The sequence below is a fragment of the Oncorhynchus clarkii genome, unplaced genomic scaffold (genome assembly GCF_045791955.1).
Source record: "Oncorhynchus clarkii lewisi isolate Uvic-CL-2024 unplaced genomic scaffold, UVic_Ocla_1.0 unplaced_contig_5711_pilon_pilon, whole genome shotgun sequence".
Classification (NCBI taxonomy): domain Eukaryota; kingdom Metazoa; phylum Chordata; class Actinopteri; order Salmoniformes; family Salmonidae; genus Oncorhynchus; species Oncorhynchus clarkii.
The window spans coordinates 21009-39477 of NW_027258176.1; the positions used below are offsets into that span (position 1 = coordinate 21009).

Here is an 18469-nt window from a genome sequence, read left to right on the forward strand (position 1 = left end):
CTGCCATCTCGGACATATCAATTGAAGTTAGGAGGAGATGCTGTGGAGCTGGAATCACATTTGACCTGACTGCCTCACTGGTGATGTCATAATACCGTATAGTGGAGGAGGGAAATGATGATGAATCCAACACACCTGCGTAATATTCTGACCTCCAGTGCACTTTCAGCAAAAAACATCAGCTTTTTCAAGGGGCCTACCCAAACATACCAAACAATATCATCGGGGCAGAATAGGGCAATATGATTATGGGCATTGGTGTGATGACGAATTGTACAAAGCTGAAAAACATACGCACATCCAGGTACTTTTCTCAGGTACTGGAGTTGTAAGCAAACTAATGGACAACAGGAAGGAAAACGCTGCACACTGCTGCTCATGCTCCCAGGTGATATTTATTAACAACAAGGTTTCGACCCTTAGGTCTTCATCAGGCATCCATAACCCAGGTGGGGGCGGAAGGTCCTATATATAGGGGCAGTACTCAGTGACATCACTTCCTGAAACAGGTAAGATAGGTAAAATAAATTATAACATAGTTTCCCAATGTTAACATTCAATGTATCAATATATATGATCATACACAGGGAATGTGATCAATATTTACAGTAATATACATACACATACAATATTCAATTAGGATTTTTTTTAAACACAGTTTAGACATATTGAAACTATAAAAACGGTTTCAAGTCAAACTCGTCATTAAGGCCAAGAGGAGACAGTGTGTTGAGCCTGTGGATCCAGAAAGAATCCCTTTGAAGAAGCTTCCTCTCAGTGTCCCCTCCCCAGCGTGACATCTTGACCATTTCTATTCCAATGTATCTCAGAGAACTAATAGGAAGTCCAGCTTGTACAAAATGAGCAGCAACCAGATTGTTTTGTCTCACCTGTCCGTGTGTTGCTGCGGTGCTCACTGATCCGTGTCTTAAGGCTTCTATGGGTTTTCCCTGTGTAAGACAGACCACAAGGACATTTCAACATGTAAATAACATTGGGGGGGGGGGGGAATGAGTTGCATTTGTATGTGAAGCTACATTGAGCACATCGGCCACATTTGTAATTACCCCCCGGAACCTTGTCCAAAAACGTTTCCCTTTTCTCTGGTGGGTAATCAGTTTTAACCACAATATCTCTCACGCTTGGGGGTCTTTTAAAAAACATACCCGGGGGATATTTAAAAATGGGTTTCAATTGTGGGTCGATATCAGTAATGTACCAGTGCTTCCTGATAATGTCCTTAAATGCCATCTCCAATGGTGAGTATTGGGTAAAGCATGAATTGACTGATAGTGAGATTTTTAATAAGTGGACGTGGATGAAAGCTGTCACCACTAAGGAGGGTAATTCTGTCCATAGGTTTCCTATAGAGATCTGCAGAGAGGGAGGTTTTGTCCTGAATAACCATCACATCAAGAAAAGAGATTTGCGAAAGGTCATAGTTAATGCTGATGTGAAGGTGTTCATTCATAGAGTTTAGGTAAGCATGGAATTCCAAAAGTTCTTCTTGGGTGCCTGTATAGATCACAAAAATGTCATCCGAATATCTCAGAATTAGGAGAATATTGGAGAGAAAAGGGTTAAGGTCTGGATTCAGCACCAGCTGTTTTTCATACATACCTAGATACAGGTTAGTATAATTAGGAGAATATTGGAGAGAAAGGGGTTAAGGTCTGGATTCAGCACCAGCTGTTTTTCATACATACCTAGATACAGGTTAGTATAATTAGGAGAATATTGGAGAGAAAGGGGTTAAGGTCTGGATTCAGCACCAGCTGTTTTTCATACATACCTAGATACAGGTTAGTATAATTAGGAGCCATAGTACTCCCCATCGTTGTCCCTTTGGTCTGGAGGAAGAAGTCTCCTCTGAAGAGACAATAGTTGGAGGGTAGTGCCAGTTCAGTCAAGTCCACCATACAATTGGTGCTGGGTAGAGCATTAGGGGGACGTACATTGAGGTAGAACATGAGGGCCTCTTGGCCGCCCTGATGGGGGATGTTAGTATACAGACTGGTAACATCAAAAGTACACAGAGTAGAATTTTCAGGTACAGTTGAAGTCGCAAGTTTACATACACTTAGGTTAACAAACAATAGTTTTGGCAAGTTGGTTAGGACATCTACTTTGTGCATGACACATGACACATGCATGAAGTAATTTTTCCAACAATTGCTTACAGACAGATTATTTCACTTATAATTCACTGTATCACAATTCCAGTGGGTCAGAAGTTTACATACACTAAGTTGACTGTGCCTTTAAACAGCTTGGAAAATTCCCGAAAATTATGTAATGGCTTTAGAAGCTTCTGATAGGCTAATTGTTATCATTGGAGTCAATTGGTGTACCTGTGGTGTACCTGTGGATGCATTTCAAGGCCTACCTTCAAACTCAGTGCCTCTTTGTTTGACATCATGGAAAATCAAAATAAATCTGCCAAGACCTCAGTCACCTCTGGTTCATCCTTGGGAGCAATTTCCAAACGCCTGAAGATACCACGTTCCTCTGTACAAACAATAGTACGCAAATATAAACACCACGGGACCACGCAGCCATCATAGAGCTCAGGAAGGAGACACGTTCTGTCTCCTAGAGATGAACGTACTTTGGTGCGAAAAGTGCAAATCAATCCTAGAACAGCAGCAAATGACCTTGTGAAGATGCTGGAGGAAACAGGTACAACAATATCTATATCCACAGTAAAACAGGTCCTATGTTGACATAACCTGAAAGGCTGCTCAGCAAGGAAGAAGCCATTGCTCCAAAACTGCCATAAAAAAAGCCAGACTACGGTTTGCAACTGCACATGGGGACAAAGATCGTATTTTTTGGAGAAAATGTCCTCTGGTCTGATGAAGCAAAAATAGAACTGTTTGGCCATAATGACCATCGTTATGTTTGGAGGAAAAAGGGGGAGGCTTGCAAGCCAAAGAACATCATCCCAACCATGAAGCACGGAGTGGCAGCATCATGTTGTGGGGGTGCTTTGCTGCAGGAGGGACTGGTGAACTTCACAAAATAGATGACATCATGAGAAATGAAAACTATGTGGTTTTATTGAAGCAACATCAGGACATCAGTCAGGAAGTTAAATCTTGGTCACCAATGGGTCTTCCAAATGGACAATGACCCCAAGAATACTTCCAAAGTTGTGGCAAAATGGCTTAAGGACAACAAAGTCAATGTATTGGAGTAGCCATCACAAAGCCCTGACCTCAATCCCATAGAACATTTGTGGGCAGAACTGAAAACGTGTGTGCGAGCAAGGAGGCCTACAAACCTGACTCAAGTTGCACTAGCTCTGTCAGGAGGAATGGGCCAAAATTCACCAAACTTACTGTGGGAAGCTTGTGGAAGGCTACCCGAAATGTTTGACCCAAGTTAAACAATTTAAAGGCAATGCTACCAAATATTAATTGAGTTTATGTAAACTTCTGACCCACTGGGAATATGATGAATGAAATAAAAGCTGAAATAAAATAATTCTCTCTACTATTATTCTGACATTTCACATTGATAAAATAAGGTGGTGATCCTAACTGACCTAAGACAGGGAATTTGGCGACGGTGCATGTAAACTTCCGACTTCAACTGTATATGGTCCACTGATTTTTTTAAATGGACGAATTGTAAAAAAAAAATAGAACAGAGAGAACAGAGAGAGAGAAAGAGATACATGAATGTATTTGGCTACCTGTGTTTTCCACAATGAGAATGTAGTCTCCGTGGTGGTAGAATGCCCCCCAAAATGTTGATGATTCATCTGATTTAAAAACCTGTTATTAACTTCCAGTAGGCCTAACTTAATACCTATTATTAAATATGTTAGCTTAATAACGGCAACAATCTATTTGCAATTAGTACTGTTCGTACACTGAGATTGTAGCCTAGAGGTTGGACATACCAACAATAGGTCATGGTAACCTTAATAATAATCTCCATGACAACTACATTATCATTTTTTATTTTATTTAACCTTTATTTAACTAGGCAAGTCAGTTAAGAACAAATTCTTATTTATAATGATGGTAGCTACTGTATTCTAGTCTGGGTGAACACATAAAGCTATTGTTCACTTTAACTGGAATAATCTATTTGATAATGGATTGGGCTGTATGTCCAACACATGATGAATATATGCCAACACCAATTTATGGTTAACCTTAATAATAACCTTAATAATCTCTTTGATAAATACAGGGAAATGCCAAAATAATGGAAACACTTGATTAAATGAGGGATACAAAGTATTTTGAAAGCAGGTGCTTCCACACAAGTGTGGTTTTCTGAGTTAATTAAGCAATTAACATCCCATCATGCTTAGTGTCATGTATAAAAATGCCCAGTTGCCCATTACTGTGGCTACCATGGCTAGAAGAAGAGCTCTCAGTGACTTTGAAAAAGGGGTCGCAAAGGAGCATAGGGAGTATAAAGTATGTGTGTGTATGTGTATGTGTGTGTGTGTGTGTGTGTGTGTGTGTGTGTGCGTGTGCGTGTGCGTCAGTCAGTCACCAGATCTCAACCCAATTGAACACTTATGGGAGATTCTGGAGCAGCACCTGAGACAGCCTTTTCCACTAAATTATGGAATTTCTCGTGGGAGAATGGTGTTGCATCCCTCCAAGAGTTCCAGACACTTCTAGAATCTATGCCAAGGTGCATTGAAGCTGTTCTGGCAGCTCGTCGTGGCCCAACTCCCTATTAAGACACTTCATGTTGGTGTTTCCTTTATGTTGTCAGTTACCTGTATATGATAGTACCATAGAAATATAATGAATATCTATTTTAAATGAATAGATCTATCTTTCTATGGATAGTACTGTATTAGGCTGGGTGTATTGTATACCATGATGCCAAATTCCCTAAACACAGATTTCCCGGAAAACTATTTGGGTGGACAATCTATTTTCCAGAGCTCATTATTACCGAACGCAATTATCTCTCATCCTCTCACAGACAAACAGAGGACATTTGGGGATTTGATTATTGAACCTTCCTGCCATTCTGAAACGCACACAGGCGCACATGCACACATTCATACACACACAGACACAAACTCTAAACAGACACACATACTCAGCCGTTTTTTCTCTCCTCTCTCTCTGTGCCATCGATGGAAACAGGAAGATTTCCTGTTCACTCTGATAAGAGACATAATATTGATGTTTTCAGTCGCTCACAGTTGCATTAATGAGGCTTTAACAGAATACAGCAAAGACACACACACACACACACACACACACACACACACACACACACACACACACACACACACACACACACACACACACACACACACACACACACAATCATAAAGGAGATTCTTCCCATGAACAAACGTCAATCATGGATATTACTGTAGAGTATATTATATTATAGGGTTTAATTCTGATATAATAATGATAGATGAATATAACAGTTATATTAAGACCCATTCTTATTGGTGCTCACTGATCCAGTGTTCCGGGTGTTCCTTCCTCACTGTGTGAGGGCATACAGTATAAAGACTGTTGTAAAGGAGGGACAGAGCTTCACTGTGTTCTCAAACTCACGTTCAGGGAGAGATATTATTATTTTAATCTGAAGTCACATTGATGTATGTGTGTGTGTATGTGTGTGTGTGTATGTGTGACTACACATGAAATTGTGATGCTGTCATCTCACAGAGTTGACCTTCATAAAAGAGTTCAGAAATCATAACAATGTCCATTGAGTCCATTAATCCAATGTCCATTAATCCATATTCCCTGTAACTTGATATCAGGAGGGACAGAGCTTTACCATAATCAACAGCCTCTCTCTCTCTCCTCTCCCTCTCTCTGTAGAGAGCTCTAATCTTCTATCCAGTGGGTGGTGATGGACAGCTTGTGGGTGTGTGATGGAGATTAGACCCAAGTACTCTCCTATTTGGCAGTCTGTAATGGCCTTAAACATAAACTGACTTTTTGCTAGTCGTAAACCCATGTCCTCATTGTCTTGTACAAAGGAGACGTTTTGATTTTCAAACTTGATTCTCAAGCAGTGATAGAGTAGTTTGGGTGTTCTCAATAAAAGCTTTTTTATGATAGCAGGGCGTGATGGTTTAATACAAGTAAGCCATTATCCTTGAAGTCTTGTATGACCAGTCTGTGATAGCTTGATGGTGTAAATGGCCATTTTGATAGCAGTGGGATGTCGTGCAACATCATAGTCGTGTACAAAGGTGTTTTGGGTATTTTCTATGAAAGAATCTCTAATATGTTTGTAGTAGAAATTAGAGTAATGATCAGTGTCAGTCTGGCTGAAAAGAGGCCGTTATGCCTCCATCCACAGAAAACTGGAGCAGGCCCATATGCACAAAGCAGCTCATACATAACTAGTGACCTTAATTCATCATTAGGGTTAGACTGACATTCATAGCTAGGGCTAGACTAACATTCATAGCTAGGGCTAGACTAACATTCATAGCTAGGGCTAGACTAACATTCCTAGCTAGGATTAGACTAACATTCATAGCTAGGGCTAGACTAACATTCCTAGCTAGGGCTAGACTAACATTCCTAGCTAGGGCTAGACTAACATTCATAGCTAGGGCTAGACTAACATTCCTAGCTAGGGCTAGACTAACATTCCTAGCTAGGGCTAGACTAACATTCATAGCTAGGGCTAGACTAACATTCCTAGCTAGGATTAGACTAACATTCCTAGCTAGGGCTAGACTAACATTCCTAGCTAGGGCTAGACTAACATTCCTAGCCAGGGCTAGACTAACATTCATAGCTAGGGCTAGACTAACATTCATAGCTAGGATTAGACTAACATTCCTAGCTAGGGCTAGACTAACATTCATAGCTAGGGCTAGACTAACATTCATAGCTAGGATTAGACTAACATTCCTAGCTAGGGCTAGACTAACATTCATAGCTAGGGCTAGACTAACATTCCTAGCTAGGATTAGACTAACATTCCTAGCTAGGGCTAGACTAACATTCATAGCTAGGATTAGACTAACATTCCTAGCTAGGGCTAGACTAACATTCCTAGCTAGGATTAGACTAACATTCCTAGCTAGGGCTAGACTAACATTCCTAGCTAGGGCTAGACTAACAACCCAAAAGGCAGACTATTATGTATCAGGCATCTACTATGGTGGGAAATGAAGACAGCAGCTGACAACTTATGATAAGGCTGAGGACTGCTGGCAGACTTAGCAAGACAGAGGAAATGACTATTCATTAGTTAAAGGACCAGTTTAGAAAATTTATTGAGGAAACAGAATGGATGTGATAATGAGGATTCAGGAAGTCAGTGAGAATGGAACGGATGAAGCAGAGGGCCGCAGATGAAGGATCCAGACTCTGTAGAGTTTGGCTTGGAGTCTCAGGTAGACGTCCCCGTCAGGCTGTGGTAGTAAGGCTGCTGTGGTGATGACAATCCCCCCCAAGAGATCCTCGGAAGAACCTTATAGATACTAGCTAGACGGATGCAAAACCTTGATCAGGCTCATAACATGCAGTGTCATTCAACGCAACATGCACTAGACTAACATTCATAGCTAGGGCTAGACTAACATAACTAGGGCTAGACTAACATTTATAGCTAGGTCTAGACTAACATTTATAGCGAGGGCTAGACTAACATTCATAGCTAGGGCTAGACTAACATTTATAGCAAGGGCTAGACTAACATTCATAGCTAGGGCTAGAATAACATTCATAGCTAGGGCTAGACTAACATAACTAGGGCTAGACTAACATTTATAGCTAGGTCTAGACTAACATTTATAGCTAGGGCTAGACTAACATTCATAGCTAGGGCTAGACTAACATTCATAGCTAGGGCTAAACTAACATTTATAACTAGGGCTAGACTAACATTTATAGCTAGGGCTAGACTAACATTTATAGCCAGGGCTAGACTAACATTCATAGCTAGGGCTAGACTAACATTTATAGCTAGGGCTAGACTAACATTCACATAACTGTAAACTCTCAGGCAGAGATTGTATTGCCAAAGAATTCCTTCACATAATTCAAACCAGACGCAAAGAGATTCAGGTTCACAGCCAACAGGTGTGTGTGTGTGTGTGCTTGCATTGTGATGAAATTCCTGGCTATCCCCGTCCACAACACCCTAGCAAAACTGAAACCTACTTGAAGGTAACAGCGCTCACTCTTGCCCCTAGTGGCTGATTTCCACGTAATCTCCTGACGTCCTCAGATGGATGGACGTCGAATACTGACTTGCACCGTGAGTTACCGGGCGGGAACAGATACCTACAGAAAGCATCTCTGTGGCATTTTATTGGGGTTGAATGTAATGGTGTTATCTTTCATATTGGAACCCGACACCTTGATTCTGTATCTGTTATGTTGTTAGAGGAAAGTTTCCTATCAAAGATACGTCTCTTATACTTCCTACTGAGATGCATTGTGATCATAACTCATTTCAATCTCCTGTTACACACACACACACACACACACACACACACACACACACACACACACACACACACACACACACACACACACACACACACACACACACACACACACACACACACACACACACACACACACACACCTCGCCTTTTCTGACACAGTTGAAACAGTCCGTCTCTGTCCTATTCAGACACAGTCGGCAAATTTACCACGGTAACTCTTCCTCTCTGTCCGTTGGTTTATAATGAATCTATACACCAGCCTAGCGCTCCAGTCTCCAGCAGAAACAGACCGGCCGTAGGGCAGTTTGGCAAATGCCAGATGGGCTGGTCCATTGTTAGCTGAGTGGGCCTGTCTAAATAGTTTTTTCTTGAGCAGAATTATCATTATTTGGCTAATACTGGGGGCCTTGAAGAAAACAATGGGCTAGTTTGGGGGCCTCAAGGAAAACCGGTGTGTTAGAAATGCCCAGGCCGATATCTGGTCCCAGTCCGTCTCTGGTCTCCAGCCCAAAAAGCATTATATTATATTAGATTATATTATATTACACAAATCTCTCCTGTCATTCTCTCTCCGCAGTCTCTATGGGGTTTTTTCATTACTGGTACCTACTAAAAGAGAATGCTAGAAATTAATGGAATGCCTTCTTATCCTATTAGAACCCAATGGCCTGTGGAAAGTATTGGGGGCACACACACACACACACACACACCACTTCCCTCTGTCATCGCAATGCGTCATTAGAAGTTTTATACATTTTTGCATTTCTAGAAAAAAATCATGCCGGTGATTCATAAATGCAGATTTTTTTATACAACTGCATTTTTCTATGAGTATCTTGTTGTAGCTGGAACCTGATGCACCTGAGGGAGGGATGTGTGTGTTAATGTGTGTGATGGACAACAATCAGCCAGGAGCAGAGAGCTCTTAATGGGATGACATGAATGAAACAGATATTGTGAAGTGGCCAACAGATATTGAAGAGGGCCAAGCGTGTCATGATGAATGTATTATTCAACAAATTAGATATTTTCACTCATCTTTGGTAAACTTTAAAAAAAAAAAATGTACAACATTGCTCCATTTCAACTGACACTATTTTTTGTGCATGTTATAGGGAATAGGGTGCATTATATAGGGAATAGGGTGTTATTTGGGGTGCTTCCTAGAATGCAATTCAGGCCCCTAGTCTAGGTCAATATATAGTAGGAGGAAGATAGATAGCCTTACTGTCATAGTCAGACTTACTACCTGTATGTCAGTTGGGATAGAGCCTTGAGTGCCGGTTGGGCCCTAGCCTGTCAGAGATGTCTTCATGGGCCTGTTCACAGCACCACAGTGTAGGAGGAGGATACTAGAGGATAACCTTCCTGTCACAGCCTGTGATTTACTACCTATCTGTCTGAAGGGGGGCTCCAGTCTCTCACTCATTCAATTACCACTTTTTTATGACTCGCAGACCATCCACAGAGCACACATGCGCACACGCACACGCACACACACAGCATCCCCCAGAGTAAACACAGTAATCTCTGCTCAATCAAATACAGCCAGAGGGCCTCATCCAGATGGGATAACTCACAGTCCTGAAGATGCCATGCTGCCAGGCAGTCCCTACTCCCCACCTTTATTGGTTTGTTTGGGCTTTTACAGCAAATAGCTAATAACTGAGTCTGTCTGGTCTCTACCCGCTGCTGCCACAACACAACAATTCAAAAAATGGGTCTGTTTTTTTACACTCATTTTCTCCTGGCTGTCACTGAGGGAAAGAGCTGTTTGGTTGTTCATCGATAATCTGTTTATCAATATGTTTCCAAGCCCACAACCAAACATAACATCATGTAATGTTCTACCGTCTATGTTGGCGATGAGGACAAAACAACAATCGGGATATTGATGATTCCTCAGACATTTTCTTTTTATTTCCTGGCTGTCACTGTAGAAAGAGCCGTTTGTCTGTCCTCCGATAAACTCGACAATCACACATTACAAACATCTCGTGGACCGTCTATGTTGAAGATTAGAGCAAAACAACAATTATCACTGTCTAGGCTTCTCCTTATTGGTTCAATGAATCTCAATCACATGCTGGTAATGATCATAACAATCTCCTTCCACACCTTGCAATAACCCTGATGTAATGTTGGCGCGGTGAGACATCCTCCTCCGGGAGTCTCTGCAAACCTAAGAAGGATGCCGGCAATTGAACCTCTGTCGGTTGCCTGACTGCCTCTAATTTCAACCATTTGAAGCACATCTGTAATCTTTTCCTGTTGCATTACCTTCGGGGTGTGTGTGTCTCTCCAAGGATGAGGAGCTTCTGAAAGAACAAATACTCGTTATCGCTTATCTCCTCAAGCGCTGCCGCGCCGACACCAGCCGGTGACGACGGTGGCAGGCCTGTATAGCCTACAGTACAGCCTTGAGTCCCACTCTCTCTTCCATGTTTGTGTGGTTTTATTGGACGATAGGACAGTGTAAAGAAGACAAGAAAGGTATGAGTGTGAGACAGAAGGGGACTGGGTAGAGTTTGATCCCATGTCAAATCAGGCCAATCTGTGTCCTGTCCAGGGGGTGTACTTATACATCAAATTGCCTCAAGTTACAACAAGAGATAAGTTCCTGACCAATGGGCTGTTCTGGCTCCTTTCCTATGGGCCGTTCTGGCTCCTGCCCTATGGGCCGTTCTGGCTCCTGCCCTATGGGCCGTTCTGGCTCCTGCCCTATGGGCCATTCTGGCTCCTGCCCTATGGGCCGTTCTGGCTCCTGCCCTATGGGCCGTTCTGGCTCCTGCCCTATGGGCCGTTCTGGCTCCTGCCCTATGGGCCGTTCTCAAGCGAGGCTACTTACTTTACTTACTACATCTCAGGCTGCTACGTGTTGTTTTCATATTTCAGCTGAGAGTTCCCACTTAGCCACTTAGCAGGGGGGAGGAGAGGTCCCCAGATGTGAGAGCAATGGAGGGAGGGATGGTGGAGCTGGAGGACGACTGGGGGGGAGAAGAGGGAGAGGGGTTTGTTAGTAAGAGGGACCAGAATAAGCTGGCTGTTTGTTATATTGGCCCCCCAGGGACCCTGAGGATAGACTACTAGGAACTCTGGACAGGCTCCATCTGGCTCCATGCTGAGTGGGTCAGAGAGATAACACACACACACACACACTCTGGACCAATCACTGGGGGATGACACATCCAGGAAAACGTTCCTCTCTCTAAGATCACATCCTTAAAGTGGGCTATGGGGTAATGTTTCTGTTTATATATATCAATATGGGATCAGCACTTTTCCTTGACCCATGAGACCTGAGATCAGGAAAATACTCCAGTTATAAGAGAACTAAAAGTGTGTGAATGTTTAAATGAGGCCTCTGACTGGACATCATACTGTACCACAGAGTAGTTCATGACAAATGGAATACCACGGACTATCTGCTGCTTTTTGGGGTCATTTTTCATTTCGTGAAGGATTCGATCTCACTATTTTGCTGAGAAAATCCCCCATGGTCTGAGTAATTCCCCATGAAACAAACAAAACTACCAACATGTGAGCAGAGAAAGAGAGAGAGAGAGAAAGAGAACAAGAGATCGAGAGAGAGTTTAGAGAGTAGAGCAGATGGTTTCCCTCCCCTAAGCTCTCCTCTCCACTTTTCTTGCCGCTGCTCGGATGGACAGATCTGCCTGTTGTGAGGAAAGAAGGATCAAATGATTACTTCATCAGCATTCCACGCAGCAACTCACACGGACAACTGACTCTCTCACTCCTCTCCCTGTACATGGCCCCGTACACACTCAGGTTGTACAACTGACGTACAACACATTTGACACAACTGTTTTAATACAGCAGAGAGTTTGTCTGCACAATTTTACGTAAACAAAGGTTGTCAAGAATCAATGGTTGTGTAATTGCTTTTGTGCAGTGAAGCTCTCCGTTGTCAGACACAACAATACCAGTTGTAACACAACCGTTGTGTCACATAATTAGCATTTGACCTGCTTTGTGTCTTATTTTTATATTCCTCCATCCATCCATCCATCCATCCTTCCATCCATCCACCCATCCATCCTTCCTTCCATCCATCCATCCATCCATCCATCCATCCATCCATCCATCCTTCCACCCACCCACCCACCCACCCACCCACCCACCCACCCACCCACCCACCCACCCATCCTTCCATCCATCCATCCATCCATCCATCCATCCATCCATCCATCCTTCCACCCACCCACCCACCCACCCACCCACCCACCCACCCACCCACCCACCCACCCACCCACCCACCCATCCTCCATCCATCCATCCATCCATCCATCCATCCATCCATCCACCCTTCCACCCACCCACCCTTCCACCCACCCACCCACCCACCCACCCACCCACCCACCCTTCCACCCACCCACCCACCCATCCTTCCATCCACCCATCCCCATCCACCCATCCTTCCATCCACCCATCCACCCATCCACCCATCCTTCCATCCACCCATCCTTCCATCCACCCATCCTTCCATCCACCCTTCCACCTACCCACCCACCCTTCCATCCACCCACCCATCCTTCCTGCCATCCACTAACCACTAATAAGCTCTAAGGATATAAGGCTTCTTTGTAAATCAAAAACATGAGGCATATGTCTGCCTTTTTCTCAGCGATTGTTGATGTAGAAGATGTATTTAAAAACTTCCCATTTGTCTTTCCCTGTGGGAAGGGATTGAGGGAGGGGTGAGAGGATGGAAGGATAAGAGGATAGAGGGCAGATGTGGTTGGAGCGGTAGAGGAGAGGAGAGAGAGAGCATGGAGTTGCTTCAGGGGCCAAGGCTTATTTCTAAAATGCACTCTTTGTTTCTCTCTCTCTCACACACACACACAACTGTATTGATTAACAATGTGTTGCTCAAGAGAGATACAAACAAAGTGACTCCCTGCAGACTCTCTACAAGAGCTTCTCTTTACTATGACCTGTGCTGCCATGCAACCAATACATCGGCATAGTTTAAAAGCCTTTTCTTCCCAAACAGTAAATAAATACATGGGCTCACAAGTGGGATGGAATACAGTTTTCCACTAGCTGTCAGAAGTATTTGAATATTTTATTTTTATTTGATCCTTTATTTAACTAGGCAAGTCAGTTAAGAACAAATTCTTATTTATTTTACAATGACGGCCTACCCGGCCAAACCCGGACGACACTGGGCCAATTGTACGCCGCCCTATGGGATTACAATTACAGCCAGATGTGATGCAGCCTGGCTAATAATAATGGATGGTTCTGGATACAAGTTGAGCTATCAAGTGGAATAGAATAGTCAAATGACACTGTGAACAAGTCTATCTGAAGAACAGAACAAAGCCCATGCTTTTGAAAGAAAAGTGAGAGATTGTTTCATTATGGTTGTCTAGTAGGCTTAGAGTTAAGGCAATAGACTACGTAGTTACTGTGGATCAACTATTTTAGAGCATATGATCATCTCCGGTTTATGACAATTGATTATTATTTGATGTGGATTAGGTCCTATTAAACAGTAGCCAACTGTCATTGCTAATTCAATCTAAAGATTGATAAAAGCGTCCAACTGAACCTATTTGCCACCCATTTTCCAGATCAAATAAACGTACAGTATAAACACACACAGGGAGAGAGAGAGAGAGAGAGAGAGAGAGAGAGAGAGAGAGAGAGAGAGAGAGAGAGAGAGAGAGAGAGAGAGAGAGAGAGAGAGAGAGAGAGAGAGAGAGAGAGGGAGAGAGAGAGAGAGACACAGTCTTGTAACAAATGTATATTTGCTAATGCACCTGTTTTTCGTTTTAAGGTCCACGCGACAAGGCTCATTCCCAGCTTAAATATTTGCTCGTCATGTAGGTTTAACATCCGCATTGTTCTTCTAGCTCTCTGAGGTGCATTAAATAACATGTACGAGTAACCACCTCTCTTAGATTATGTCCCAAATGGAAACCATTGTGTCCCAAATGGAAACCATTGTGTCCCAAATGGCCAATAGGGCTCTGGTCAAAAGAAGTGCACTATGTAGGGGATAGGGTGCCGTTTGGGAAGCATATCTTTCATGCTCTCTCATGTTTCTCTTAGCATCTCCAAGATCGCATAGCAGTTCAGACGTCTTTTGTCCTCGTCTTGCCGTGTCCTGTATATATATATATATTTACAACTTTTTTCACATACATTTTATTTTTATTTTCCATCAACTCATCTTCAAAACACTCTCCTGCAACCAGCCTCACCAATTTATAAAAAAATATTATTTACCTCAGATCTGTAATCCTCCAAGAAGCTAGCCAGGAACTCCAAGAAGCTAGTCAGGAGCTAGCCCAGAAGCTAATCCAGAAGCTAATCAGAAGCTAGTTAGCTTCTTTACTGGCAAATCGTTAGTATTCAGCGAACCACGGTTTGTGGTCATCAGCTATCCTTTAGCTCGAAAATCTATCGAAAATCTATCGCCAGTTTTGTACGGCGCAGCGCGGCTCGGAACGGAACATACCGGACCAATTTTTCTCTCCATGTCCCTGGATTTCAAATGCTCTCTGGACATTCATACCCGGATCTCACAGCTAGCTAGCTGCTATCCGTGTGACAGTCGGCTTTCGTCGATTCCGGAGAAAACATTGATTGTTCCGGTGCTAGACAGCTCCGTCAATCACTCCTGAGTTCCATCATTCACCCCTGGGCTGCAGTCACCTATCCGGACCCGTTTTACTGCCTACGCGGAGCCCCACCGGGCCTTCACAACTGGACTGCCGACGTTATCTACCTGAAGGAGATCCGGCTGGCTCCTCCGTCGCGACGTTACCTGAACGCCCATCTGCGGCCCGCTAACCGTTAGCTGTCTTACCGGCTGCTATCTGAATAGACAATCGGACAATTTATTTATTTTTATTATTATTATGTTTTCTTCTCGGGCCTCTATAACTATATCTATTGTTCTTATTTTTGTTGTTGTTGTGTGATCTGGATTAATCCCCTCTACCACACGGAACCCCACTAATCTACTGACCGAAAGCAAGAGGTGGCTAACAACAGACCTCCATCCTATGCTAGCTTGCTACCGATGGCCTGGCTAGCTGTCTAAATCGCCGTGACCCTCAACCAACCTCTCCACTCACTGGACCCTTTTGATCACTCGACTAAGCATGCCTCTCCTTAATGTCAATATGTCTTGTCCATTGCTGTTCTGGTTAGTGTTTATTGACTTATTTCACTGTAGAGCCTCTAGTCCTGCTCACTATACCTTATCCAACCTATTAGTTCCACCACCCACACATGCAATGACATCTCCTGGTTTCAATGATGTTTCTAGAGACAATATCTCTCTCTTCATCACTCAATACCTAGGTTTACCTCCACTGTATTCACATCCTACCTTACCTTTGTCTGTACATTATACCTTGATGCTATTTTATCGCCACCAGAAACCTCCTTTTACTCTCTGTTCCAGACGTTCTAGACGACCAATTCTTATTGCTTTTAGCCAGCCGCACCCTTATTTTACTCCTCCTATGTTCCTCTGGCGATGTAGAGGTGAATCCAGGCCCTGCAGTGCCTAGCTCCACTCCTATTCCCCAGGCGCTCTCTTTTGACGACTTCTGTACCCGTAATAGCCTTGGTTTCATGCATGTTAACATCAGAAGCCTCCTCCCTAAGTTTGTTCTATTCACTGCTTTAGCACACTCTGCCAACCCGGATGTTCTAGCTGTGTCTGAATCCTGGCTTAGGAAGACCACCAAAAATTCAGACATTTTAATTCCAAACTACAACATTTTCAGACAAGATAGAACTGCCAAAGGGGGCGGTGTTGCAATCTACTGCAAAGATAGCCTGCAGAGTTCTGTCCTACTATCCAGGTCTGTACCCAAACAATTTGAACTTCTACTTTTAAAAATCCACCTCTCTAAAAACAAGTCTCTCACCGTTGCCGCCTGCTATAGACCACCCTCTGCCCCCAGCTGTGCTCTGGACACCATATATGAACTGATTGCCCCCCATCTATCTTCAGAGCTCGTGCTGCTAGGCGACCTAAACTGGAACATGCTTAACACCCCAGCCATCTTACAATCTAAACTTGATGCCCTCAATCTCACACAAATTATCAATGAACCTACCAGGTACCTCCCCAAAGCCTTAAACACGGGCACCCTCATAAATATCATCCTAACCAACTTCCCCTCTAAATACACCTCTGCTGTCTTCAACCAAGATCTCAGCGATCACTGCCTCATTGCCTGCATCCGTAATGGGTCAGCGGTCAAACGACCTCCTCTCATCACTGTAAAACGCTCCCTGAAACACTTCAGCGAGCAGGCCTTTCTAATCGACCTGGCCGGGGTATCCTGGAAGGATATTGACCTCATCCCGTCAGTAGAGGATGCCTGGATATTTTTTTTAAATGCCTTCCTAACCATCTTAAATAAACATGCCCCATTCAAGAAATTTAGAACCAGGAACAGATATAGCCCTTGGTTCTCCCCAGACCTGACTGCCCTTAACCAACACAAAAACATCCTATGGCGTTCTGCATTAGCATCGAACAGCCCCCGTGATATGCAGCTGTTCAGGGAAGCTAGAAACCATTATACACAGGCAGTTAGAAAAGCCAAGGCTAGCTTTTTCAAGCAGAAATTTGCTTCTTGCAACACTAACTCAAAAAAGCTCTGGGACACTGTAAAGTCCATGGAGAATAAGAACACCTCCTCCCAGCTGCCCACTGCACTGAAGATAGGAAACACTGTCACCACTGATAAATCCACCATAATTGAAAATTTCAATAAGCATTTTTCTACTGCTGGTCATGCTTTCCACCTGGCTACTCCTACCCCTGTCAACAGCACTGCACCCCCAACAGCAACTCGCCCAAGCCTTCCCCATTTCTCCTTCTCCCAAATCCATTCAGCTGATGTTCTGAAAGAGCTGCAAAATCTGGACCCCTACAAATCAGCCGGGCTAGAAAATCTGGACCCTTTCTTTCTAAAATGATCTGCCGAAATTGTTGCCACCCCTATTACTAGCCTGTTCAACCTCTCTTTCGTGTCGTCTGAGATTCCAAAAGATTGGAAAGCAGCTGCGGTCATCCCCCTCTTCAAAGGGGGGGACACTCTTGACCCAAACTGCTACAGACCTATATCTATCCTACCATGCCTTTCTAAGGTCTTCGAAAGCCAAGTCAACAAACAGATTACCGACCATTTCGAATCTCATCATACCTTCTCTGCTATGCAATCTGGTTTCAGAGCTGGTCATGGGTGCACCTCAGCCACACTCAAGGTCCTAAACAATATCTTAACCGCCATCGATAAGAAACATTACTGTGCAGCCGTATTCATTGATCTGGCCAAGGCTTTCGACTCTGTCAATCACCACATCCTCATCGGCAGACTCAACAGCCTTGGTTTCTCAAATGATTGCCTCGCCTGGTTCACCAACTACTTCTCTGATAGAGTTCAGTGTGTCAAATCGGAGGGTCTGTAGTCCGGACCTCTGGCAGTCTCTATGGGGGTGCCACAGGGTTCAATTCTTGGACCGACTCTCTTCTCTGTATACATCAATGAGGTCGCTCTTGCTGCTGGTGAGTCTCTGATCCACCTCTACGCAGACGACACCATTCTGTATACTTCCGGCCCTTCTTTGGACACTGTGTTAACAACCCTCCAGGCAAGCTTCAATGCCATACAACTCTCCTTCCGTGGCCTCCAATTGCTCTTAAATACAAGTAAAACTAAATGCATGCTCTTCAACCGATCGCTACCTGCACCTACCCGCCTGTCCAACATCACTACTCTGGACGGCTCTGACTTAGAATACGTGGACAACTACAAATACTTAGGTGTCTGGTTAGACTGTAAACTCTCCTTCCAGACCCATATCAAACATCTCCAATCCAAAGTTAAATCTAGAATTGGCTTCCTATTTCGCAACAAAGCATCCTTCACTCATGCTGCCAAACATACCCTTGTAAAACTGACCATCCTACCAATCCTCGACTTTGGCGATGTCATTTACAAAATAGCCTCCAATACCCTACTCAACAAATTGGATGCAGTCTAT

General features: G+C 43.6%; 1 pseudogene; it reads right to left on the reverse strand.

Moving 5' to 3' along the window:
- Positions 1-11334: 11334 nt before the first annotated feature.
- The window catches only part of LOC139395907 (glyoxalase domain-containing protein 4 pseudogene), a 34259-nt pseudogene continuing 27124 nt past the window's right edge, over positions 11335-18469 (reverse strand).